Source organism: Cherax quadricarinatus, chromosome 28, assembly GCF_038502225.1.
Source record: "Cherax quadricarinatus isolate ZL_2023a chromosome 28, ASM3850222v1, whole genome shotgun sequence".
Classification (NCBI taxonomy): Eukaryota; Metazoa; Arthropoda; class Malacostraca; order Decapoda; family Parastacidae; genus Cherax; species Cherax quadricarinatus.
The window spans coordinates 5,742,004-5,769,359 of record NC_091319.1 but is presented as its reverse complement, the minus strand read 5'-3'; the positions used below and the strand labels follow the sequence as shown (position 1 = coordinate 5,769,359).

At 44.0% G+C, this 27,356-nt stretch overlaps 1 protein-coding gene across 2 annotated transcripts in view; it reads right to left on the bottom strand.

Annotated features, from left to right (window-relative positions):
• The window catches only part of LOC128693245 (serine-rich adhesin for platelets), a 43,305-nt gene extending 34,584 nt beyond the window's left edge, over window positions 1–8,721 (bottom strand). For both annotated transcript variants that reach the window (XM_053782789.2, XM_053782790.2), the window contains exon 1: window positions 8,606–8,721. The gene's annotated coding sequence lies outside the window, so the exon portion shown is untranslated. The remainder of the gene's footprint in view (window positions 1–8,605) is intronic.
• Window positions 8,722–27,356: the final 18,635 nt, after the last annotated feature.

Below are 27,356 nucleotides of genomic sequence, written 5' to 3'. Positions count from 1 at the left end.
CAGTGGAAACCAGTAGGACTCCAGGAAATCAGAACAGGGGGGTACACCAGCAAGTGCTGGATGAGGTACATATAACCAAGGAGGAAGTGAAGAAGCTGCTATGCGAACTTGACACCTCAAAGGCGGTGGGACCAGACAACATCTCTCCGTGGGTCCTTAAAGAGGGAGCAGAGATATTGTGTGTGCCATTAACAAAGATCTTCAACACATCATTTGAAACTGGGCAACTCCCTGAGGTATGGAAGATGGCAAATGTAGTCCCAATTTTTAAAAAGGGAGACAGACATGAGGCACTAAACTACAGACCTGTATCACTAACGTGTATAGTATGCAAGGTCATGGAGAAGATCATCAGGAGGAGAGTGGTGGAGCACCTGGAAAGAAACAAGTGTATAATTGACAACCAGCATGGTTTCAGGGAAGGAAAATCCTGTGTCACAAACCTACTAGAGTTTTATGACAAGGTGACAGAAGTAAGACAAGAGAGAGAGGGGTGGATCGACTGCATTTTTTTGGACTGCAAAAAGGCCTTCGACACAGTTCCTCACAAGAGGTTACTGAAAAAGCTAGAAGATCAGGCACACATAACAGGAAAGGCACTGCAATGGATCAGAGAATACCTGACAGGGAGGCAACAACGAGTCATGGTACGTGACGAGGTGTCAGAGTGGGCGCTTGTGACAAGCGGGGTTCCACAGGGGTCAGTCCTAGGACCTGTGCTGTTCTTGGTATATGTGAACGACATAACGGAAGGGATAGACTCAGAAGTGTCCTTGTTTGCAGATGATGTGAAGTTAATGAGAAGAATCAAATCGGATGAGGATCAGGCAGGACTACAAAGAGACCTGGACAGGCTACAAGCCTGGTCCAGAAACTGGCTCCTTGAGTTTAACCCTGCCAAATGCAAAGTCATGAAGATTGGGGAAGGGCAAAGAAGACCGCAGACACAATATAGTTTAGATGGCCAAAGACTGCAAACCTCACTCAAGGAAAAAGATCTGGGGGTGAGTATAACACCGAGCATATCTCCTGAGGCGCACATAAATCAGATAACTGCTGCAGCATATGGGCGCCTGGCAAACCTACGGATAGCGTACCGATACCTCAATAAGGAGTCGTTCAAGACACTGTATACCATTTACGTCAGGCCCATACTGGAGTATGCAGCACCAGTTTGGAATCCACACCTAGTCAAGCACGTCAAGAAATTAGAGAAAGTGCAAAGGTTTGCAACAAGACTAGTCCCAGAGCTACGGGGATTGTCGTACGAAGAAAGGTTGAGGGAAATCGGCCTGACGACACTGGAGGCCAGGAGGGTCAGGGGAGACATGATAACGACATATAAAATACTGCGCAGAATAGACACGGTGGACAAAGACAGGATGTTTCAGAGATGGGACACATACACAAGAGGTCACAATTGGAAGTTGAAGACTCAGATGAATCAAAGGGATGTTAGGAAGTATTTCTTCAGTCAAAGAGTAGTCAAGTCGTGGAATAGTCTAGAAAGTGAAGTAGTGGAGGCGGGAACCATACATAGTTTTAAGGCGAGGTATGATAAAGTTCATGGAGCAGGGAGAGAGAGGACCTAGTAGCAATCAGTGAAGAGGCGGGGCCAGGAGCTATGACTCGACCCCTGCAACCACAAATAGGTGAGTACAAATAGGTGAGTACACACACACACACACACACACACACACACACACACACACACAGAGGGGTGGATCGACTGCGTATTTTTGGACTGCAAGAAGGCTTTCGACACAGTTCCTCACAAGAGGTTACTGCAAAAGCTAGAGGACCAGGCACACATAACAGGAAAGGCACTGCAATGGATCAGAGAATATCTGACAGGGAGGCAACAACGAGTCATGGTACGCGACGAGGTGTCAGAGTGGGCGCCTGTGACAAGCGGGGTTCCACAGGGGTCAGTCCTAGGACCTGTGCTGTTCTTGGTATACGTGAACGACATAACGGAAGGGATAGACTCAGAAGTGTCCTTGTTTGCAGACGATGTGAAGTTAATGAGAAGAATCGAATCGGACGAGGATCAGGCAGGACTACAAAGAGATCTGGACAGGCTACAAGCCTGGTCCAGCAACTGGCTCCTTGAATTTAACCCTGCCAAATGCAAAGTCATGAAGATTGGGGAAGGGCAAAGAAGACCGCAGACACAATATAGTTTAGATGGCCAAAGACTGCAAACCTCACTCAAGGAAAAAGATCTGGGGGTGAGTATAACACCGAGCATATCTCCTGAGGCGCACATCAATCAGATAACTGCTGCAGCATACGGGCGCCTGGCAAACCTACGGATAGCGTTCCAATACCTCAGTAAGGATTCGTTTAAGACTCTGTACACCATCTACGTCAGGCCCATACTGGAGTATGCAGCACCAGTTTGGAATCCACACCTAGTCAAGCACGTCAAGAAATTAGAGAAAGTGCAAAGGTTTGCAACAAGACTAGTCCCAGAGCTACAGGGAATTGTCCTATGAAGAAAGGTTGAGGGAAATCGGCCTGACGACACTGGAGGCCAGGAGGGTCAGGGGAGACATGATAACGACATATAAAATACTGCGCGGAATAGACGAGGTGGACAAAGACGGGATGTTCCAGAGATGGGACACAGACACAAGAGGTCACAATTGGAAGTTGAAGACTCAGATGAATCAAAGGGATGTTAGGAAGTATTTCTTCAGTCATAGAGTAGTCAGGCCATGGAATAGCCTAGAAAGTGATGTGGTGGAGGCAGGAACCATACATAGTTTTAAGGCGAGGTATGATAGAGCTCATGGGGCAGGGAGAGAGAGGACCTAGTAGCAATCAGCGAAGAGGCGGGGCCAGGAGCTGTGACTCGACCCCTGCAACCACAAATAGGTGAGTACAAATAGGTGAGTACACACACAGTAGAGACAGGAAGGGCTCTGAGAAGACAGTACAGAAGGGAACATCAAGAGGGAATATACCAACAAGTGTTGGATGACATATGAACAACCGAGGAGGAGGTGCAGAAGCTGCTAAGTGACCTTGATACTTCAAAGGCGATGGGGCCAGACAACATCTCCCCGTGGGTCCTTAGAGAAGGAGCAGAGATGCTGTGCGTGCCCCTAACCACAATCTTCAACACATCCCTTGAAACTGGGCAAGTACCTGAGAAATGGAAGACAGCAAATGTAGTCCCCATATTTAAGAAAGGAAACAGAAACGAGGCACTAAACTACAGACCTATGTCTCTGACATGTATAGTATGCAAAGTCTTGGAGAAGATTATCAGGAGGAGAGTGGTGGAACACCTGGAACAGAACAAGATTATAAATGAAAACCAGCATGGGTTCATGGAAGGCAAATCCTGTGTCACAAACCTTCGTGAGTTTTATGACAAGGTAACAGAAGTAAGACACGAGAGAGAGGGGTGGGTTGATTGCATTTTCCTGGACTGCAGGAAGGCCTTTAACACAGTTCCTCACAAGAGATTAGTGCAGAAGCTGGAGGATCAGGCGCATATAACAGGGAGGGCACTGCAATGGATCAGGGAATACCTGACAGGGAGGCAACAACGAGTCATGGTACGTGGAGAGGTATCACAGTGGGCACCTGTGACGAGCGGGGTCCCACAGGGGTCAGTTCTAGGACCAGTGCTATTTTTGATGTATGCGAATGACATGATGGAAGGAATAGACTCTGAAGTGTCCGTATTCGCAGATGATGTGAAGCTGATGAGAAGAATTAAATCGGATGAGGATGAGGCAGGACTGCAAAGAGACCTGGACAGGCTGGACGCGTGGTCCAGAAACTGGCTTCTCGAATTCAACCCTGCCAAAAACAAAGTCATGAAGATTGGGGAAGGGCAAAGAAGACCACAGAGTATATGCTAGGTGGACAAAGACTACAGACCTCACTCAGGGAGAAAGATCTTGGGGTGACCATAACACCGAGCACATCACCGGAGGCACACATCAACCAAATAACTGCTGCAGCATACGGGCGCCTGGCAAACCTGAGAATAGCGTTCCGATACCTTAATAAGGAATCGTTCAAGACACTGTACACTGTGTATGTTAGGCCCATACTGGAGTATGCAGCACCAGTCTGGAACCCACACCTGGTCAAGCATGTCAAGAAGTTAGAGAAAGTACAAAGGTTTGCAACAAGGCTAGTTCCAGAGCTCAGGGGAATGTTGTACGAGGAAAGGTTGAGGGAAATCGGACTGACGACACTGGAGGACAGAAGGGTCAGGGGAGACATGATAACGACATACAAGATACTGTGGGGAATAGACAAGGTGGACAGAGACAGAATGTTCCAGAGAGGGGACACAGAAACAAGGGGTCACAATTGGAAGCTGAAGACTCAGACGAGTCACAGGGACGTTAGGAAGTATTTCTTCAGTCATAGAGTCGTCAGGAAGTGGAATAGCCTAGCAAGTGAAGTAGTGGAGGCAGGAACCATACATAGTTTTAAGAAAAGGTATGACAAAGCTCAGGAAGCAGAGAGGGAGAGGACCTAGTAGCGATCAGTGAAGAGGCGGGGCCAGGAGCTGAGTCTCAACCCCTGCAACCACAATTAGGTGAGTACACACACACAAACCTCACTCAAGGAGAAAGATCTTGGGGTGAGTATAACACTGAGCATGTCTCCGGAAGCACACATCAATCAGATAACTGCTGCAGCATATGGGCGCCTGGCAAACCTGAGAACAGCATTCCGATACCTTAGTAAGGAATCGTTCAAGACACTGTACACTGTGTATGTCAGGCCCATACTGGAGTATGCAGCACCTGTTTGGAACCCGCACTTGATAAAGCACGTCAAGAAACTAGAGAAAGTGCAAAGGTTTGTGACAAGGTTAGTTCCAGAGCTAAGGGGAATGTCCTATGAAGAAAGATTAAGGGAAATCGGCCTGACGACACTGGAGGACAGGAGGGTCAGGGGAGACATGATAACGACATATAAAATTCTGCATGGAATAGACAAGGTGGACAAAGACAGGATGTTCCAGGGAGGGGACACAGAAACAAGAGGCCACAATTGGAAGTTGAAGACACAAATGAGTCAGAGAGATATTAGGAAGTATTTCTTCAGTCATAGAGTTGTCAGGCAGTGGAATAGCCTAGAAAATGACGTAGTGGAGGCACGAACCATACACAGTTTTAAGACGAGGTTTGATAAAGCTCATGGAGTGGGGAGAGAGAGGGCCCAGTAGCAACCGGTGAAGAGGCGGGGCCAGGAGCTAAGACTCGACCCCTGCAACCACAAATAGGTGAGTACACACACACACACACACACACACACACACACATACATGCATACTCTCATAACTTTCCATGAAAGCAACTGATCCAACAAACAGTATCATCATGACCATTTTCCATTTTGAGAGAAAATTTTTTTTCATCTAGAAAAATCCCTGGACTATTTACCTGGAGTTTACTTGGAGAGGGTTTCGGGGGTCAACGCCCCTGCAGCCTGGTCTGAGACCAGGCCTCATGGTGGATCAGGGTCTGATCAACCAGGCTGTTACTGCTGGCTGCACACAAGCTGATGTACGAACCACAGCCCGGTTGGTCAGGTACTGACTTTGGGGGCCCTGTCCAATGCCTTCTTGAAGACAGCCAGGGGTCTATTGGTAATCCCCCTTATGTATGCTGGGAGGCAATTGAACAGTCTTGGGCCCCGAACATTTACTGTGTTGTCTTTCAGTGTACTCGTGGCACCCCTGCTTTTCATTGGGGAAATGTTGCATTTCCTTCCAAGCCTTTTGCTTTCATAGGGAGTGATTTTTGTGTGCAAGTTTGGTACCAATCCCTCCAGGACCTTCCAAGTGTATATTATCATGTATCTTTCTCGCCTGTGTTCGAGGGAATACAGATCAAGGACCTTCAACTGTTCTTAGTAGTTTAAGTGCCATATCGTACTTATGTGTGCCATGAAAGTTCTTTGTATACTCTCCAGGTATGCAATGTTGCCAGCCTTGAAGGGGGCCATTAGTGTACAGCAGTATTCCAGCCTAGAGAGCACAAGCGATTTGAAGAGAATCATCATGGGCTTGGCGTCCCTAGTTTTGAAGGTTCTCATTATCTATTCTATCATTTTCCTAGAGGATGAGGTAGATACATTGTTGTAGTCTTTGAAGACAAGATCCTCTGACATTATCACTCCCAGGTCCTTCACATTACTTTTCCGCTTTATTGTATGGTTAGAATTTGTTGTATACCCTGACACATTTTTAATTTCTTCAATTTTCCCATATCTGAGTAGTTGAAATTTCTCCTTATTGAACTTCATATTGTTTTGAGTGGCCCATTCAAAGATTTGGTTGATGTCCGCTTGGAGTCTTGTGGTGTCTTCAATGGAGGTCACTGCCATGGCAATCCAGGCGTCATCTGCAAAGGAAGACACGGAGCTATGGCTTACATCTCTGTCAATGTCAGAAATGAGGATGAGGAATAGAATGGGAGTGAGTACTGTGCCTTGTGGAACAGAGCTCTTTATCGTGGCTGCCTGGGACTTTACTCTCTTTACTATTACTCTTTGTGTTCTGTTTGTCAGGAAGTTGTACATCCATCTACCAACTTTTCCCGTTATTCCTTTATCATGCATTTTGTGTGCTATTACACCATGGTCACACTTGTCGAAAGCTTTTGCAAAGTCTGTGTACATGTATACTACATCTGAATTTTGTTTATCCTCTACAGCATCCAGGACCTTGTCATAGTGGCCCAGTAGTTGGGACAGACAAGAGCGACCTGCTCTAAACCCGTGTTGCCCTGGGTTGTGTAACTGATGGGTATCTAGGTGGTTGGCTATCTTGCTTCTTAGAACCCTCTCGAAGATTTTTATGATATGGGATGTTAGCGCTATCGGTCTAGTTCTTTACAATTGCTTTACTGCCACCTTTGTGGAGTGGGGCTATGTCTGTTGTTTTTAGTGTGTGTGGGATGACCCCTGTGTCCATGCTCCCTCTCCATAAAATGCTGAAGGCATGAGATAGGGGCTTCTTGCAATTCTTGATGAACACGGAGTTCCACGAGTCTGGGCCTGGGGCAGAGTGCATGAGCATGTCATTAATTGCCTCTTCAAAGTCTTGTGGAGTTAGAATAATATCCAAGAGTTTTGGGATGACCAAATTTTGGGTTTTGTTCATAAAGAATTCATTTGGATTGTTGATCCTTAGTCTGGACAGTGGCTCGCTGAACACTGAGTCATATTGGGACTTTAGTATCTCACTCATTTCTTGGCTGTCATCTGTGTATATCCCATCCTAAGCTTAGATTTGGACTATAGTTTAGTGTTTTTCACCATTTTCAGCTGGATTTCCAAAATTACTTAAAGTCACACCAGGGGTACTATTTTCTATGCTGATTCAGAATATATGTACACGTAAATTAGATAATTTTAGCATCATACAAGGCCCTCCTTTCCCTGTAATGCATAACAGAGGAAGGCAATATTTTCATTGACTATTCAGTTAGCCTGGTTGGTTTTGTTATAGCTGGTATGAGTAGTGTGTTGTTCATCTTGCTGATTAAATCAAGTTACTGGCTGGTCGCCTGTTAGGCCAAGGTTGACATTGAAGTCTCCGGCTAGGAGGTGATGCTTGTTCATTTGGTTGTTTGTTATTAGTGTTTTAATTTATTGCTAACATTTGGGATGTTTGTATGAGGCATCCTGTATATAGGACCAATTGTTATAATAATAATAATAATAATAATAATAATAATAATAATAATAATAATAAATATTATCTTTATTTACTATAAGTACAAGTATGTACAAGGTATACAGACCATAGCTGACATCAATGACATACTACAATATAGAAAGCTGCTTGTTATGCAGAGCATTTTGGGCAAATTAGGTCAGTTTTGTTCCAGGATGCGACCCACACCAGTCGATTAACACCCAGGTTTCCGTTTTACTGATGGGTGAACATAGACAACCGGTGTAAAGAAACATGCCCAATGGTTCTAACCTCGCCATCAGGCCCCTGCAACCTCAACTAGGTGAGGTGAGTACAGGTACCTAAATAGGAGTTTTATACTCAGGTGTTATACTCAAAAGGGGTTATATAGCGGCCCTGGGGGGGATGGGATTAAAAAAAATCTCAACAAAATTTTATCTTAATTTATCTAACTCTTATCTAACTCTTGGGGTGGCCCGGTGGCCTGGTGGCTAAAGCTCCCGCTTCACACACGGAGAGCCCGGGTTCGATTCCCGGCGGGTGGAAAAATTTCGACACGTTTCCTTACACCTGTTGTCCTGTTCACCTAGCAGCAAATAGGTACCTGGGTGTTAGTCGACTGGTGTGGGTCGCATCCTGGGGGACAAGATTAAGGACCCCAATGGAAATAAGTTAGACAGTCCTCGATGACGCACTGACTTTCTTGGGTTATCCTGGGTGGCTAACCCTCCGGGGTTAAAAATCCGAACGAAATCTTATCTAAATCTCTTACCTAAACCTATCCGTACCGTAGTTAAAAAAAAATTAAATAAATCACTTCGTCTGACCTTTTTTGGGGTTATCCTAAGTAATTTACATATATATCACCTAAATTTGTGTAATTGTCCTTATGTGTACCTGTACCTAAATAAATTTACTTACTTAATAGCCAAAGCCTACATTATCTTGTTGTTGGGTTTGTAAGAGCTAATGACGGCTTGCTGTTATTGTTGTTGAGGTTTATAGGCCACTGATCTCATACGCCGTATCGAGCCCTGCTTCCCAGTGCTCGTAAAAGGAACCTCGACCAAAGTGGAAGTATGCTTGACTAATAACTGCATATTATAATAATATCTTTATTTACTACAAGTACATGTACATGGTATACAGGCCTAGCTGACAACAATGACATACTACTATATAGTGCAATTACAATTGAGAGTCTTGTGCCTTTTTTATATTATTAGATTAAACTCAGTTGTGCTATAGTCAATACCAAATTCATTATATTAGACCATATTGCAATTACTAGTGAGAGACTGGTGCTATTTTTAATTTGTATTGTTATATTATTAGATTAAATCTAGTTGTACTATAGCTCATTCTAGCTCAAAACATAGACTCCACAAAAGTCATTATATTAGACCTTAGTGCAATTATTTGATTACCACTTTATTGTTCACCACAACTTATATTAGTCCCTTTTATATTATAATTTTATATTATAATTCTAACTTTAAAGAATTACCTTTAAAGTACTACCTACTATCATATTCCCAAGCTCCATTATTTGATCATCACTTTATTTGTTCACCACAAATTATTTTAGTCCCTTTTATATTGTCTCCTTTATTTTAGCTTTAAAAAAACTACCTTAGCTCATTATTTTTACATTTGTTAAATAATTCAGGTGCTATTTTTTTAGCTTTAGAATATTTACTTTATTTTTTACTTAATTCTAACTATAGATTCACTACAAATCTTATGATTACAAGCATTGATCCTGATACCAACCTCTTATTTAATGACTTAAATGATTCAAACAGTTACTGTAATTACTACACAGCAGAACAATCAAAGGCACTTCTCAGAGCTAACAACAACATAACTATCTTTAAGTACAATATCAGATCTTTAAGCAAGCATTATGATGACCTCCTAGCATTACTAAATTCCTTGCATGCCAATATGTCCATCATTACACTAACTGAAACCTGGCTAAAGCCTGATACTACAGATGTCTATGCCATTCCTCGTTACACAGCCATACACAACTGTAGGCCAGACCAACAAGGGGGTGGCACTGCTATATACTACTCAGACCAACTAGAATGTATCACTAATACTTGCACAAGGGATGAACATGGGGAATATATAATAGCTAAATTCAAATCCAAATACCTACAAAAACCTCTCACAGTGATAAACATCTACAGAGTTCCACAATCAAACATTAGCCAATTTAGTCAAAACCTAGGAAGTATGATAACTGATGCACGCATGAACAAAGATCACTTACTACTCTCGGGTGACTTCAATATAAATCTCCTGCAAGACCAGGACCCACACGTTACTGAATTCACAAACACAATGAGTAACTGTATGTTGCTACCAACAGTAACAAAACCTACAAGAGTTACAGAGACTAGTGTTTCCCTACATGACCACATCTGGACCAACACCATATCCCCTTTAAAATCAGGCATAATTACAGATAATACCACAGACCACTACCCTACTTTCCTCATAACAACTCTTGGTAAAATACCCCAAGACACTACTAAAGTCACCTTCAGACTTCACAATGAGGCAGCCATTAATAACTTCACAACAGCAGTAACAAACATTGACTGGCACACTGAGCTAGAAATCTATACAGATATTGACGAATGTTTTAATAATTTTCTAAAAAAGACCCAATACCTTTATAACAAGCACTTCCCTAAAAAAACTAAACAGATGACAGCTAAGAGACCGAACAGTCCCTGGCTAACACCCAGCATTCTCAAATCCATAAATACAAAACACCAATATGAAAAACAGTACAGAATGGGTCATATAACCAGAGACCAAACAAAACGTTACTCGTCAATCCTAACCAGCCTGATAAGAAGGGCAAAAAAATTGTATTATGAGAACAGATTATCCAACTTACGAGGTGATATAAAAAAGACCTGGAAGACCCTATCAGAAATTCTGGGAACAAAAAAGATATCACGACATAGCGAAATAAAATTAGCAAAATCAAATGAACCCCAACTCCCACCAACAGAAACAGCAGACTCAATGATTTCTTCTCCACTATAGGTCAAAACCTTGCCAATAAAATCCCAAGCGCAGATACCCCACCAAATGACTACCTCACTGGCAACTACCCGAACACACTGTTCCTAGCTCCGACTAACCCATACGAAGTCTCCCTTATTATCAACGCACTGAAAAACAAGGCAGGAGATTTAAATACCTTACCACCCTTTATATACAAAAAAGCGTCACAAGTACTATCACCAATCATTGCAACACTCTTTAACAAATCCATTGAATCCTCCACCTTCCTCCCTACAGTTCTCAAAATAGCAAGGGTCACCCCGATCCATAAAGGAGGAGACCCAACAGAGTTGAATAACTATAGGCCAATATCCAATTTACACCCTCTCTCAAAAATCTTCGAAAAATTAATTCATAAACGAATCTACTCCTACCTCAACTCCCAAAACATTCTCAACCCCTGCCAATTTGGATTCAGGCCTAATAAAAATACTAATGATGCTATTATACACATGCTAGAACATATATACACTGCAATAGAGAAAAAAGAAGTCCCACTGGGGATCTTCATTGACTTACGTAAAGCTTTTGATACAGTTGACCATGACTTGCTCCACGTAAAATTGTCACACTATGGTATTAGAGGGCACTCCCTCAACTACCTCAAGTCTTACCTCAGCAACAGAAGCCAATATGTGTACGCAAATGGGGTAAGCTCTTCCGCACAACCAATTACAGTTGGTGTCCCACAGGGAAGTGTCCTTGGCCCTCTTCTCTTTCTCCTATACATAAATGACCTACCAAATGCTTCGCAATTACTCAAACCCACACTTTTTGCAGATGACACTACATACGTCTTCTCTCACCCGAGCCCAGTCACGCTAGCCAATACTGTAAACACCGAATTACAGAAAATATCTACCTGGATGAGGACTAACAAACTTACACTAAACATTGACAAAACCTACTTCATTCAGTTTGGTAACAGAGCTACAGATGTACCTCTTAACATAACAATAAACGGATCACCTATCACAAAGCTAACAGAGGGAAAATTCCTAGGAATCCACCTCGATAATAGACTCAAATTTCATACACATATACAACAAATTTCTAAGGAAATCTCCAAGACTGTAGGCATACTATCGAAGATACGGTACTATGTTCCACAGTCAGCCCTCCTGGCCCTTTATCACTCTCTTATTTACCCCTATCTCACCTATGGAATTTGTGCATGGGGCTCAACAACAATTAACCATCTCAGACCACTAATTACCCAACAAAAGGCTGCAGATATGGTAAACATGAGGAAATTAAATCTTCATCAGAGTACAAAACAAATTCTGGCCACGAAATAGAGCGAAACACCAACGTCAAAGACCTGGGAGTGATTATGTCGGAGGATCTCACCTTCAAGGACCATAACATTGTATCAATCGCATCTGCTAGAAAAATGACAGGATGGATAATGAGAACCTTCAAAACTAGGGAGGCCAAGCCCATGATGACACTCTTCAGGTCACTTGTTCTATCTAGGCTGGAATATTGCTGCACTCTAACAGCACCTTTCAAGGCAGGTGAAATTGCCGACCTAGAAAATGTACAGAGAACTTTCACGGCGCGCATAACGGAGATAAAACACCTCAATTACTGGGAGCGCTTGAGGTTTCTAAACCTGTATTCCCTGGAACGCAGGAGGGAGAGATACATGATTATATACACCTGGAAAATCCTAGAGGGACTAGTACCGAACTTGCACACGAAAATCACTCACTACGAAAGCAAAAGACTTGGCAGACGATGCACCATCCCCCCAATGAAAAGCAGGGGTGTCACTAGCACGTTAAGAGACCATACAATAAGTGTCAGGGGCCCGAGACTGTTCAACTGCCTCCCAGCACACATAAGGGGGATTACCAACAGACCCCTGGCAGTCTTCAAGCTGGCACTGGACAAGCACCTAAAGTCAGTTCCTGATCAGCCGGGCTGTGGCTCGTACGTTGGTTTGCGTGCAGCCAGCAGCAACAGCCTGGTTGATCAGGCGCTGATCCACCAGGAGGCCTGGTCACAGACCGGGCCGCGGGGGCGTTGACCCCCGAAACTCTCTCCAGGTAAACTCTCCAGTTAGAATGATAAGAAATTCTCACTACAGGCAACACACTCCACCAATATTCAAAGCACTCAACCTACTCACCATACAAAACATCCATACTTATTATTGCACCTATTACATACATAGAACACTTAACTCTGATACTAACCCTCCCCTCAAACATCTCCTTGCCAACCTCAACAGAACACATGACCATAACACAAGGCACAGATCACTCTTTGATGTTCCTCGTGTCCATCTCACACTATGCAAAAACTCAATGCACATAAAAGGCCCTAAAATCTGGAATTCATTACCTGTAAATATAAAAGAAACACTACCTGTTTATAAATTCAAGTCTCTTCTCAAAGATCACTTACTCACTCAAAACCAAATAAATACTGAATAACTGAACCTTATAAATTGTATATCCTATATGTTACTCACAACTATATCACACAAATGTTAAACCTAGGACCCAATCTAACTTTATTATTTTTTTAAATACACTACCTAACAGAATACTCCATTCGACTGAATGTACAGCAATGCAAGCAACCATATGACCTGTCTTTGAAATACTCATTTGTGCTTTATAGTTATCTGTTTACAATAATGTTTTATTACTGATTTCATCATTGCTTAGTTAATCTTAAGTTAATTTTAAGCCAGCCCGTAATGCTATGCATATAAGTGGCTTTGGCATGCTGCTCTTACCTGTATTTTTGTACCTCTGTTTGTATGCTTAAATTACTAAAATTACTAAATAAAAAGAATGCCTCTTGTTATGCTCAGCATGTCGGGCAAATTAGGTCAGTGTCCCAGGATGCTCTGTTCCACAAGGCACAGTACTAGCTCCCATCTTGTTCCTCATCCTCATATCCGACATAGACAAGGATGTCAGCCACAGCACCGTGTCTTCCTTTGCAGATGACACCCGAATCTGCATGACAGTGTCTTCCATTGCTGACACTGCAAGGCTCCAGGCGGACATCAACCAAATCTTTCAGTGGGCTGCAGAAAACAATATGAAGTTCAACGATGAGAAATTTCAATTACTCAGATATGGTAAACATGAGGAAATTAAATCTTCATCAGAGTACAAAACAAATTCTGGCCACAAAATAGAGCGAAACACCAACGTCAAAGACCTGGGAGTGATTATGTCGGAGGATCTCACCTTCAAGGACCATAACATTGTATCAATCGCATCTGCTAGAAAAATGACAGGATGGATAATGAGAACCTTCAAAACTAGGGAGGCCAAGCCCATGATGACACTCTTCAGGTCACTTGTTCTATCTAGGCTGGAATATTGCTGCACTCTAACAGCACCTTTCAAGGCAGGTGAAATTGCCGACCTAGAAAATGTACAGAGAACTTTCACGGCGCGCATAACGGAGATAAAACACCTCAATTACTGGGAGCGCTTGAGGTTTCTAAACCTGTATTCCCTGGAACGCAGGAGGGAGAGATACATGATTATATACACCTGGAAAATCCTAGAGGGACTAGTACCGAACTTGCACACGAAAATCACTCACTACGAAAGCAAAAGACTTGGCAGACGATGCACCATCCCCCCAATGAAAAGCAGGGGTGTCACTAGCACGTTAAGAGACCATACAATAAGTGTCAGGGGCCCGAGACTGTTCAACTGCCTCCCAGCACACATAAGGGGGATAACCAACAGACCCCTGGCAGTCTTCAAGCTGGCACTGGACAAGCACCTAAAGTCAGTTCCTGATCAGCCGGGCTGTGGCTCGTACGTTGGTTTGCGTGCAGCCAGCAGCAACAGCTTGGTTGATCAGGCGCTGATCCACCAGGAGGCCTGGTCACAGACCGGGCCGCGGGGGCGTTGACCCCCGAAACTCTCTCCAGGTAAACTCCAGGTAAACTCCAGGATGCGACCCACACCAGTCGGCTGACACCCAGGTACCCATTTTACTGATAGGGAACATAGACAACAGGTGGAAAGAAACACGCCCAATGTTTCTACTCTGGCTGTGAATTGAACCCAGGCTCCCTAATGCACCTTGAAGCCAGCAAGAATGTGCAGGTACAGGCCAAGATCTCCTGACGGTCCGGATGGTCAAACCTCTCCCCACTGAGAAGGAGAGGTAGAGTTAAAGATTGCACCCCAAACGTGCGCACGGCCGCACGGAGAATAATCCGTGCAGAGTGGTAACGTGGGCATCACAGTAGGAAGTGTTCCACCGTCTCAGGCTGTGAAGGACACCACAGGCAGTATGGAGAGTCTGTCATCCGAAGGCGGTGCAGATGAGCTGTCAGTCGTGAGTGCCTGACCCGGAGGCGAGTCAGTGCAACGTTCACTGAGCGACTGGGATGGCGAGCCCCAGGGCAGGGGCCATTGAAAGATCGGACAGAGCTCAATGCCGAAGAAGAGAGGGAACGTACCAGGTCCTCCTGCCATAAATGACGGATTTCCTTCCGAACAGTCTTTGTGAAATCACTGTGGCCCAGTGCAAGGGGGGTAATAGTAGGAAGTGCATGTGCGAGGGAGGACGCTCGATCAACCACTTCATTGCCCCGAATGCCAACATGGGCAGGTACCCACTGAAGGGAGTTGCTCCAACCTGGACTCCTCAAGAAACACAAAAGAAACTGCGTCTGTCAGACGAGGACGCGTAAGGACTGTGGACGGACGGAGCACAAAAGTGCCAGAGAAGATTGGGACTCAGAGAAGAGACCCAAAGGCTGAGGAGGAAGGTGAGCAAGGACAAAAACCAAAGCCTGGTGAATGGCAAAGAGCTCTCCTGCTAGGACCGAGTGAGTGGGGTCTAACCACCAGGTTTGCCACAGAGAAAGATCAGCGAAGGCAGCAAAAGATGTAGAAGGGGGGACGTTCGTGCTGAGCCGTCCGTTTAGATGGAGAATGAAAAACCATACGTGACAGCGCGAAACTTCAAAGAGAAATGCAGCTATCTGAGGGAGTTCCCTGTTCTTGAAAGGCCAATCCAGGTGGATGTACCATGTCAGGTCCCTCCAGGGGGACACCGGAGAGTGAAGAGGGGAGGGAGTCATCACTGGCGCAGGGAGTGAGAGATAGGCCAGGGAATGTTGGACCCTGGCCACAAAGGAAGGCTGAACTAAACGTGGGGGGACTGAAGCTGCCTCCCACATCCGTGGAGAGGCGGCAGGGGTGGGTACAAGGCAGAGAGGCCATATGATGAAGCCATAAACAGTCCCTCGCCGTTCTCACTGACGAGAGGGGGACTATCCCAGATTCCACTTCCAAGGCTGCAATGGGCCTGGAGAGGAACGCCCCTAGCACACTGCAGATAGTCGAATTGTGGAGAATGTCCAGGCGGCGAAGAGAGGAGGAAGAGGCCGAGCCATACACCTTACTCGCATAGGCGAGTTTGCTACGAACCATAGCTGTATGAAATTTAAAGAGGTCTCGATCCACCCCCCAGTTACTGCCAGAGATCTGGCGCATAAGCACAGTGTGGCGTGCACATTAGAGGTGGAGGGCCATTATGTGTTTCCCCCATGTCAAGAGTGGTGCATCCAAGGTGACACCCAACCATCGATGATAAGAGACCAACGGGATTGGTGTCTGACTCAATGAAACAGATGGAAGAGTAGAGAGGCATCGTCTAGTAAAACATAAGAGCCGGGACTTGGCGACACTAATCTCTAAATCCCAGGTGGCAGCCCATGATGTTATGCACTGTAGGGCATGCTGAAGTTTTTCCTGTGCAGCCAGCATACACCAGGGTATGCGCGCCCTGTATGGAAGGGAGATCCGACATTTATACAGAAAAAAGGCATGGACTGAGAACGGATCGTTGGGGCACTCCCAGGTATATAGGACGGGGTGAGGACATCGTGCAACCCACTGCAACCTGGAAGGTTTTCCCTTGTAAAAAGTTGCACGTCCAGTGGAGGGGGGCTCATGCCAACCCCATGCGGGTCAGCTTAAAAAGTATTGCCGTGTGAGATGCTGAATCAAACGCTCCACGCAGATCCTAAAAAGACAGCCAGAGGACACTCCAGGCTTTCAAACGAAGTATGCACTACTGCAAAAACTGAAGCAAAGAGTGAAGAGTGGATCGACCCTCACAGAAGCCACTCTGGTTTTCAGGCAAGAGGCCATGTTCCTCAGTCCACCATGAGAGACGGGTGGCCACCAGTCTTTCCAGCACTTTATTCAAGCAATGGGCCGTAAGAGTCTGGTTGGGTATCATCTTTGTTTGGCTTCAGAATCGAAACCAGGAGAGCTGGAATTGAAGGAAGTTGCCAGTTGAAGGGAGCTGCCAGTTGAAGGGAGTTGCCAGTTGAAGGGAGCTGCCAGTTGAAGGGAGCTGCCAATTGGCAGTCTAATGACGGCTTATGAAGTATCCCACTATATACATCTTTGCTCTGTGGCCTCATGACTCTAGTCTCTTCCAACCATTTCTTGATGCTCTTAATAACCTTGCCCCTTCCATTAAGTTTAAAGCTGAATGGGGATCTAATTCCTTGTTTCCTTTCCTTGATGTTCATGTCCACCGCTCAGATACAGGTTTTGCCTTTTCCGTTTACCGCAAACTTATGCACAGTGGCATGTACATTCACTACTTTTCTTATCATGCTTCCCCTGTCAAGAAAAGTGTGCTTATCCCCGTCTTTCTCTGTGCTCTCTGCATTTGTAATTCTCAGTTCCTTCAGTCAGAAATTTCCACTCTTCATAACTCATTTTCCCGTCTTGGCTACTCTTCCCATTTCATAGACTCTGCCTTCTCACGTGCTAAACGTAATTTCTTCTCTCCCAAACTCTCTACTCCTGGGAACTCTTCTGTCCTCTGCCTTCCCTACATTTCCGGTCTTTCTAATCTCAACAATTCTCTCCGTCCCTTAGACATCAAACTTACTTTCCGCCAGACTAACACTCTTCGCTCTAATCTCGTTCATACCTCACCTCCCTCTATAGATGTTCCTGGTGTCTACTCTATTTCTTGTTCCTCCTGTCCTCTTCAGTACTTTGGAGAAACTAGCCAATCTCTTTCTAACAGACTTAGGGAGCACAATAGTAGTGTTAGGCTTGCCGACACTAACAATGCTCTTTTCTGTCACGTCAGAGATCACAGTCATCCTACCAACTGGTCTTGTGCTAAAACTGTCTTCCCTTCTTCCAACTTTAACAGTCGCCGTCTGGTTGAATTCTCCCTAATACACAAATTTCTTTGTATGAATCTTAGTCCTGGCTTCGTCTCTGTAGATGCCTTCCTTTCTCACTGCATTGTAAAATGCTCCAAACTTCATAACACCCGTGACTTAACCTGATTCCTTTTCCTTTTTCTTCTTCTCCCTCTTCCCCTTTCCTCTTTCCTTTTTCTCCTTTGAGTTATCTTTCTTCTACCTTGGGTATTTGTTCCTTCATTTTTTTTATTTATTTTTTACCCTCTCCTCCCTCTGTGTTCTTGCTCTTACCATCTGTGGGCACCTAGCTCCCTTGCAGTGCTACTCTTTCTCATTATTTGACTAGCTCCTCCACCTCCATACTACCTTCCCCACTACTACCTTCTACCTCCACGACTACCACAACCACAACCACAATCACTTCCTGTCTATATATACTCCCTCCTCGCCGGGTCGCCATCTGCAGGAGACCCGGGCCGGAAGTACCGGCAAATCCCTAATGAATGAATACTCCCTCCTCTCCTTTTCGTTAGTGTGACTTTGTAAATGGTCCAAGTCGGACCGAAACGTCATCGTAAACTCCTCTTCTTTGCGCGGGTTATTTGTGCATTGTTCCAGTCATGGTATTGTGCCTTTTTTTTTTTTGTTATATTCCTGTTGTTGTGGTTTATAGGGCAGCGCTGTATAGCCCTTGTGGTTTAGCGCTTCTTTTTTATTATAATAATAATGTGGTTTATAGAGCCACTGACAGCCCCTACTTCCTTGTAAGTTTATTCAGGTATACACAAATGCAGTTACATAGATTAAATTATCGTATGCTATTTGTGCTTGGGGATCAACTGCAGCAACACACCTAACCTGGAGTTTACCTGGAGAGAGTTTCGGGGGTCAACGCCCCCGCGGCCCGGTCTGTGACCAGGCCTCCTGGTGGATCAGCGCCTGATCAACCAGGCTGTTGCTGCTGGCTGCACGCAAACCAACGTACGAGCCACAGCCCGGCTGATCAGGAACTGACTTTAGGTGCTTGTCCAGTGCCAGCTTGAAGACTGCCAGGGGTCTGTTGGTAATCCCCCTTATGTGTGCTGGGAGGCAGTTGAACAGTCTCGGGCCCCTGACACTTATTGTATGGTCTCTTAACGTGCTAGTGACACCCCTGCTTTTCATTGGGGGGATGGTGCATCGTCTGCCAAGTCTTTTGCTTTCGTAGTGAGTGATTTTCGTGTGCAAGTTCGGTACTAGTCCCTCTAGGATTTTCCAGGTGTATATAATCATGTATCTCTCCCTCCTGCGTTCCAGGGAATACAGGTTTAGAAACCTCAAGCGCTCCCAGTAATTGAGGTGTTTTATCTCCGTTATGCGCGCCGTGAAAGTTCTCTGTACATTTTCTAGGTCGGCAATTTCACCTGCCTTGAAAGGTGCTGTTAGAGTGCAGCAATATTCCAGCCTAGATAGAACAAGTGACCTGAAGAGTGTCATCATGGGCTTGGCCTCCCTAGTTTTGAAGGTTCTCATTATCCATCCTGTCATTTTTCTAGCAGATGCGATTGATACAATGTTATGGTCCTTGAAGGTGAGATCCTCCGACATAATCACTCCCAGGTCTTTGACGTTGGTGTTTCGCTCTATTTCGTGGCCAGAATTTGTTTTGTACTCTGATGAAGATTTAATTTCCTCATGTTTACCATATCTGAGTAATTGAAATTTCTCATCGTTGAACTTCATATTGTTTTCTGCAGCCCACTGAAAGATTTGGTTGATGTCCGCCTGGAGCCTTGCAGTGTCTGCAATGGAAGACACTGTCATGCAGATTCGGGTGTCATCTGCAAAGGAAGAAACGGTGCTGTGGCTGACATCCTTGTCTATGTCGGATATGAGGATGAAGAACAAGATGGGAGCTAGTACTGTGCCTTGTGGAACAGAGCTTTTCACCGTAGCTGCCTCGGACTTTACTCTGTTGACGACTACTCTCTGTGTTCTGTTAGTGAGGAAATTATAGATCCATCGACCGACTTTTCCTGTTATTCCTTTAGCGCGCATTTTGTGCGCTATTACGCCATGGTCACACTTGTCGAAGGCTTTTGCAAAGTCTGTATATATTACATCTGCATTCTTTTTGTCTTCTAGTGCATTTAGGACCTTGTCGTAGTGATCCAGTAGTTGAGACAGACAGGAGCGACCTGTTCTAAACCCATGTTGCCCTGGGTTGTGTAACTGATGGGTTTCTAGATGGGTGGTGATCTTGCTTCTTAGGACCCTTTCAAAGATTTTTATGATATGGGATGTTAGTGCTATTGTTCTGTAGTTCTTTGCTGTTGCTTTACTGCCCCCTTTGTGGAGTGGGGCTATGTCTGTTGTTTTTAGTAACTGAGGGACGACCCCCGTGTCCATGCTCCCTCTCCATAGGATGGAAAAGGCTCGTGATAGGGGCTTCTTGCAGTTCTTGATGAACACAGAGTTCCATGAGTCTGGCCCTGGGGCAGAGTGCATGGGCATGTTATTTATCGCCTGTTCGAAGTCATTTGGCGTCAGGATAACATCGGATAGGCTTGTGTTAATCAAATTTTGTGGCTCTCTCATAAAAAATTCATTTTGATCTTCGACTCTCAGTCTGGTTAGCGGCTTGCTAAAAACTGAGTCATATTGGGACTTGAGTAGCTCACTCATTTCCTTGCTGTCATCTGTGTAGGACCCATCTTGTTTAAGTAGGGGCCCAATACTGGGCGTTGTTCTCGATTTTGATTTGGCATAGGAGAAGAAATACTTTGGGTTTCTTTCGATTTCATTTATAGCTTTTAGTTCTTCCCGCGATTCCTGACTCCTAAAGGATTCTTTTAGCTTAAGTTCGATGCTTGCTATTTCTCTGACCAGTGTCTCCCTGCGCATTTCAGATATATTGACCTCTTTTAGCCGCTCTGTTATTCTTTTCCGTCGCCTGTAAAGGGAGCGCCTGTCTCTTTCTATTTTACATCTACTCCTCCTTTTTCTTAGAGGAATAAGCCTTGTGCATACATCGAGTGCCACCGAGTTAATCTGTTCTAGGCATAAGTTTGGGTCTGTGTTGCTTAGTATATCTTCCCAGCTTATATCGGTTAGGACTTGGTTTACTTGGTCCCACTTTATGTTTTTGTTATTGAAGTTGAATTTGGTGAATGCTCCCTCGTGACTAGTCTCATTTTGTCGGTCTGGGGCTCCTCGCATACATGTCTGAACCTCAATTATGTTGTGATCTGAGTATATTGTTTTTGATATGGTGACATTTCTTATCAGATCATCATTGTTAGTGAATATGAGGTCTAGTGTATTCTCCAGTCTAGTAGGCTCTATTATTTGCTGGTTTAAATTGAATTTTGTGCAGAGATTTAAAAGCTCGTGTGAGTGTGAGTTTTCATCAGAGCTGCCTCCTGGTGTTATTACTGCAACAATATTATTTGCTATATTCCTCCATTTTAGGTGCCTTAAGTTGAAATCCCCCAGGAGCAAGATGTTGGGTGCAGGAGCTGGAAGATTTTCCAGACAGTGGTCAATTTTTAACAGCTGTTCCTGGAATTGCTGGGATGTTGCATCCGGAGGCTTGTAGACTACCACAATGACTAGGTTTTGGTTCTCGACCTTTACTGCTAAAACTTCCACTACGTCATTTGAGGCATTAAGCAGTTCTGTGCAAACAAGTGACTCTGCAATGTACAGGCCAACCCCCCCCCTTTTGCCTGTTCACTCTGTCACATCTGTATAGGTTGTAACCTGGGATCCATATTTCATTGTCCAAGTGATCCTTTATGTGGGTCTCAGTGAAAGCCGCGATCATTGCCTTTGCCTCTGCAAGCAGTCCACGGATGAAAGGTATTTTGTTGTTTGTTGCTGGCTTTAGACCCTGTATATTTGCAAAGAAGAATGTTATCGGACTGGTGGTATTGTTGGTACTAACCCAACAAAAAGCTGCAGTAAGAATAATCACTAAATCCCATCCCTGGCAACACCCCCCCCCACTCTTCATAGATCTAAACTTACTCCCTGTTCAGTACATCCACACTTACTACTGTGCAATCTACATCTACAGGACCTTAAACTCTAATATCAACCTTGACCTAAAACGCTTTCTTGATAGTTGTGACAGAACCCACAGGCATAACACCAGACACAAACATCTCTACGACATTCCCCGTGTCCGACTAAACCTTTACAAAAATTCAATGTATATCAAAGGCCCTAAAATCTGGAACACCCTACCTGAGAACTCTAGAACTGCAGACACATTCATCACCTTCAAAACTACCATTAGAAAACATCTTATCTCCCTGATAAACCCCATCAACTAACTACACGAATACCACCTGGTGGTTCACACTTACACTCACTCACCCATTTGACCATAAACAGAAATATTAATCTCAATCTTAAAATAATGAATCCTATGATACTCCAATACTGAAACTATGTACTATGCCTAAACAAAAGCATTCACATTGCTAAACTCACAAACTAGTATTTAGTCACTTAGCCATAATACCAACTTACCTCATAATTTGTAATATTTTAAAATAAAGAATTAAACTAAGTCTGCCCGAAATGCCTAGCCATGCTAGGCGTTCTAGTGGTACACTCTGTAATCATTATTTAACTACATGTAAACCACACAACAACCAAATTCTGTAAATACATATTAGTATATGTGTAGAGAACCTAGGATAACCCAAAAAAGTCAAAGTGACTTATTTCCAGTGGAGTCTTTTTAATACCTTATTATTATGCTGTAAAGGAGATAACATCTTATTATTATATTATTAATGAGATATACTAGGAATAAGGTAAAATGAGTTATTTATATTTATATGTGTGTTAGCTAAAAAAAATAAAAAATAATTCTCCTCCCTTTCTGTCACTACATTCATTTGGTACCTTTTGGCTCTCTTCTTGAACTGGTTCATGCTATGACTGGTTTTGACATGTGCAGGCAATCTATTCCATTCCTTTATTGCTGAACAATAAATGGTGTTTGGAGCCTGGCCACTGACTGTGGGTATTACAAAGTTGTACTCTCTCCTCCTAGTACTGTGACTGCTTTTGGTTTCCAACCTTGACAAAATTGGCAGCAAGATATTTTGGAAGCTGTTCGTGAGCAATTTTATATACTTGATTTAACTTCAATTGTTTTACTGTCTTCAACTTTCAGCATATCCAATTTTTGTAATTCATCCTGGCCTACATGTTCTCTTGGACCCAGGTCCAGGATGTATCTTACCATTTTGTTCTGGGTGATTTGCAGTTTATCTTCCAATTTTTTTTTTTATCAAAGCAGAGTAGCATGAAGAGCAAGCGTAGTGCATATGACATTGTATAAGAGCTAGACATAGGGTCCTGCGAGCCTCAGTAGGTAGACACTGTGCTTGCCTGTAGAGGAACTTCAGTCTGGCATTTGCTTTCTTTACTACACTGTTCCCTATCAATATTCCGGACATGCATGGGTCAAAGGGGATTCCCAGATATTTTACTGAGGAAACTGAAGTGATGGGCTCCCCATTACACCGGACATTATAATTATTTACCCTTCTCAGTTTGTTTCGTGCCAAAGAGTATGGCTTCTGTTTTCCCGAGGTGTCCCGTGGCTGAAGCTCTCGCTTAACACGACGAGGGTACCTGAGTGTTAGTGGACTGGTGTGGGTCGCATCCTGGGACAAAACTGACTTAATTTGTCAGAAATGCTCAGCATAACAAGAGGCTTTCTATATAGCAGTATGTCATTGATGTCAGCTATGGTCTGTATACCTTATACATGTATGGGAGTGTAGATGGTTCATTATCTGTGTAACTTGTCATAATTGTGACCAGATCTACCTGGAGTTCATTACCTTTGTAACTTGCTCAGCTATCATAACTTTGGGGCCCAGTCCCTGGACCAATTATGTACCTCTGTAATCTTCTACCACCCACAGGATGGGTATTGGGTGCATAATAAAGATATTAAACTAACTTATACATGTTTACCTAGAGTGAGTTCCGGGGGTCAACGGTCTGTGACCAGGCCTCCTGGTGGATCAAAGCCTGATCAACCAGACTGTTACTGCTGGCTGCACGCAATCCAACGTACGAGCCACAGCCAGGCTGGTCAGGTACCGACTTTAGGTGCTTGTCCAGTGCCTGCTTGAAGACAGCCAGGGGTCTATTGGTAATCCCCCTTATGTATGCTGGGAGGCAGTTGAACAGTCTAGGGCCTTGTAGAAATAAAATTATATTATTATTAGACGTAATGACAGTTTGTTGTCTACTTTTCTTCTCCTATGCCAAATCAAAATCGAGAACAACGCCCAGTATTGGGCCCCTACTTAAACAAGATGGGTCCTACACAGATGACAGCAAGGAAATGAGTGAGCTACTCAAGTCCCAATATGACTCAGTTTTTAGCAAGCCGCTAACCAGACTGAGAGTCGAAGATCAAAATGAATTTTTTATGAGAGAGCCACAAAATTTGATTAACACAAGCCTATCCGATGTTATCCTGACGCCAAATGACTTCGAACAGGCGATAAATGACATGCCCATGCACTCTGCCCCAGGGCCAGACTCATGGAACTCTGTGTTCATCAAGAACTGCAAGAAGCCCCTATCACGAGCCTTTTCCATCCTATGGAGAGGGAGCATGGACACGGGGGTCGTCCCTCAGTTACTAAAAACAACAGACATAGCCCCACTCCACAAAGGGGGCAGTAAAGCAACAGCAAAGAACTACAGAACAATAGCACTAACATCCCATATCATAAAAATCTTTGAAAGGGTCCTAAGAAGCAAGATCACCACCCATCTAGAAACCCATCAGTTACACAACCCAGGGCAACATGGGTTTAGAACAGGTCGCTCCTGTCTGTCTCAACTACTGGATCACTACGACAAGGTCCTAAATGCACTAGAAGACAAAAAGAATGCAGATGTAATATATACAGACTTTGCAAAAGCCTTCGACAAGTGTGACCATGGCGTAATAGCGCACAAAATGCGCGCTAAAGGAATAACAGGAAAAGTCGGTCGATGGATCTATAATTTCCTCACTAACAGAACACAGAGAGTAGTCGTCAACAGAGTAAAGTCCGAGGCAGCTACGGTGAAAAGCTCTGTTCCACAAGGCACAGTACTAGCTCCCATCTTGTTCCTCATCCTCATATCCGACATAGACAAAGATGTCAGCCACAGCACCGTGTCTTCCTTTGCAGATGACACCCGAATCTGCATGACAGTGTCTTCCATTGCAGACACTGCAAGGCTCCAGGCGGACTAGCCATTTACTGCAGGACTCCAGTTCCAGTGTTATTACATTAGCTATATCTTCTGGGTCTTTACCTGACACTAAGAGAGCACTGTCATCCACATACAGTAGGAGTTTGCACTTGACACTGATGGACATGTCATTTACATAACATAGGAATAATAAGGGACCCAGAATACTACCTTGGGGAACTCCGCATGCTATCGGCAGGGGTTATGATTCTGTTTTGTTGATTTTGTCAATTTGTGTCCTGTTGCTAAGGTAGGACTAAACCAGTCTACAGAACCTATGCCGATAGCTTCAAGTTTCTTATATAATATATTGTGGTTGACAGTGTCGAAGACCTCTTGCAAGTCTTAGGTTATCATTCCTAATAATGATAATATCTTTATTTACTACAATACATGTACACGGTATACATGTCTGACATCAATGCCATACTACTACGTATATAGAAAGCTCCTTGTTATGCTGAGCATTTCGGGCAAATTAGGTCAGTGTCCCAGGATGCAACCCACACCAGTCAACTACCACCCAGGTACCCATTTTACTGATGGGTGAACATAGACAACCGGTGTAAAGAAACACGACCAATGTTTCTACCCTGGCTGGGAATCGAATCCAGACCTTCGCCGTGTGAATTCAATTCAAATTCAAACTTTATTCTCTATAAGTATTACAATGCTGAGTTTACAGAATTTGGTTATTGTGTGGTTTACATGTAGTAAAATAATCATTTTAATATTTAATATATTTTATTAAAAATATTTTAAACACTAAAAAACCTAAAATAATATGGTAAAATAATGTTTTATTGCATATTTCGACGATTTAGACCGTTTTAAGTACTTATATGACAAACCTGATTTTTTAGCTGTAAAGAGTGTACCACTAGAACGCCTAGCATGGCTAGGCATTTCGGGCAGACTTATATTAAATCTTAGGTTTAAAATGTTACAAAATTATGAGATAAGTTGGTATTATGGCTAAGTGACTAAATACTGGTTGTGAGTTTAGCAATGTGAATGCTTTTGTTTTGGCACTATACGTAGTTTCAGTATTGGAGTATCACAGGCCAACTTATGACTAGTTAAGATTCATTATTTTGAGATTGAGATTGATATTTCTGTTTATGGTCAAATGGGTGAGTGAGTGTAAGTGTGAACCACCAGGTGGTATTCGTATTATTAGTTGACAGGGTGTATCAGGGAGATAAGATGTTTTCTGATGGTAGTTTTGAAGGTGATGAATGTGTCTGCAGTTTTGGAATTTTCAGGTAGGGTGTTCCAGATTTTAGGGCCTTTGACATTCATTGAATTTTTGTAAAGGTTTAGTCGGACACGGGGAATGTCATAGAGATGTTTGTGTCTGGTGTTGTGCCTGTGGGTTCTGTCACAACTATCAAGAAAGCGTTTTAGGTCAAGGTTAATATTGGAATTTAAGGTCCTGTAGATGTAGATTGCACAGTAGTAAGTGTGGATGTACTGAACAGGGAGTAAGTTTAGATCTATGAAGAGTGGGGGGGGGGGGGTGTTTCCAGGGATGGGATTTAGTGATTATTCTTACTGCGGCTTTTTGTTGGGTTATTATTGGCTTTAGGTGTGTTGCTGCAGTTGAACCCCAAGCACAGATAGCATAGGTGAGGTATGGATATATAAGTGAATGGTATAGTGTGAGAAGGGCAGTTTGCGGCACGTAGTATCGTATCTTGGAGAGGATCCCAACCGTTTTGGATACTTTTTTGCTTATGTGTTGGATATGGGTGCTGAAGTTCAGGTTGTTGTCGACCTGGAGTTTACCTGGAGAGAGTTTCGGGGGTCAACGCCCCCGCGGCCCGGTCTGTGACCAGGCCTCCTGGTGGATCAGCGCCTGATCAACCAGGCTGTTGCTGCTGGCTGCACGCAAACCAACGTACGAGCCACAGCCCGGCTGATCAGGAACTGCCTTTAGGTGCTTGTCCAGTGCCAGCTTGAAGACTGCCAGGGGTCTGTTGGTAATCCCCCTTATGTGTGCTGGGAGGCAGTTGAACAGTCTCGGTCCCCTGACACTTATTGTATGGTCTCTTAACGTGCTAGTGACACCCCTGCTTTTCATTGGGGGGATGGTGCATCGTCTGCCAAGTCTTTTGCTTTCGTAGTGAGTGATTTTCGTGT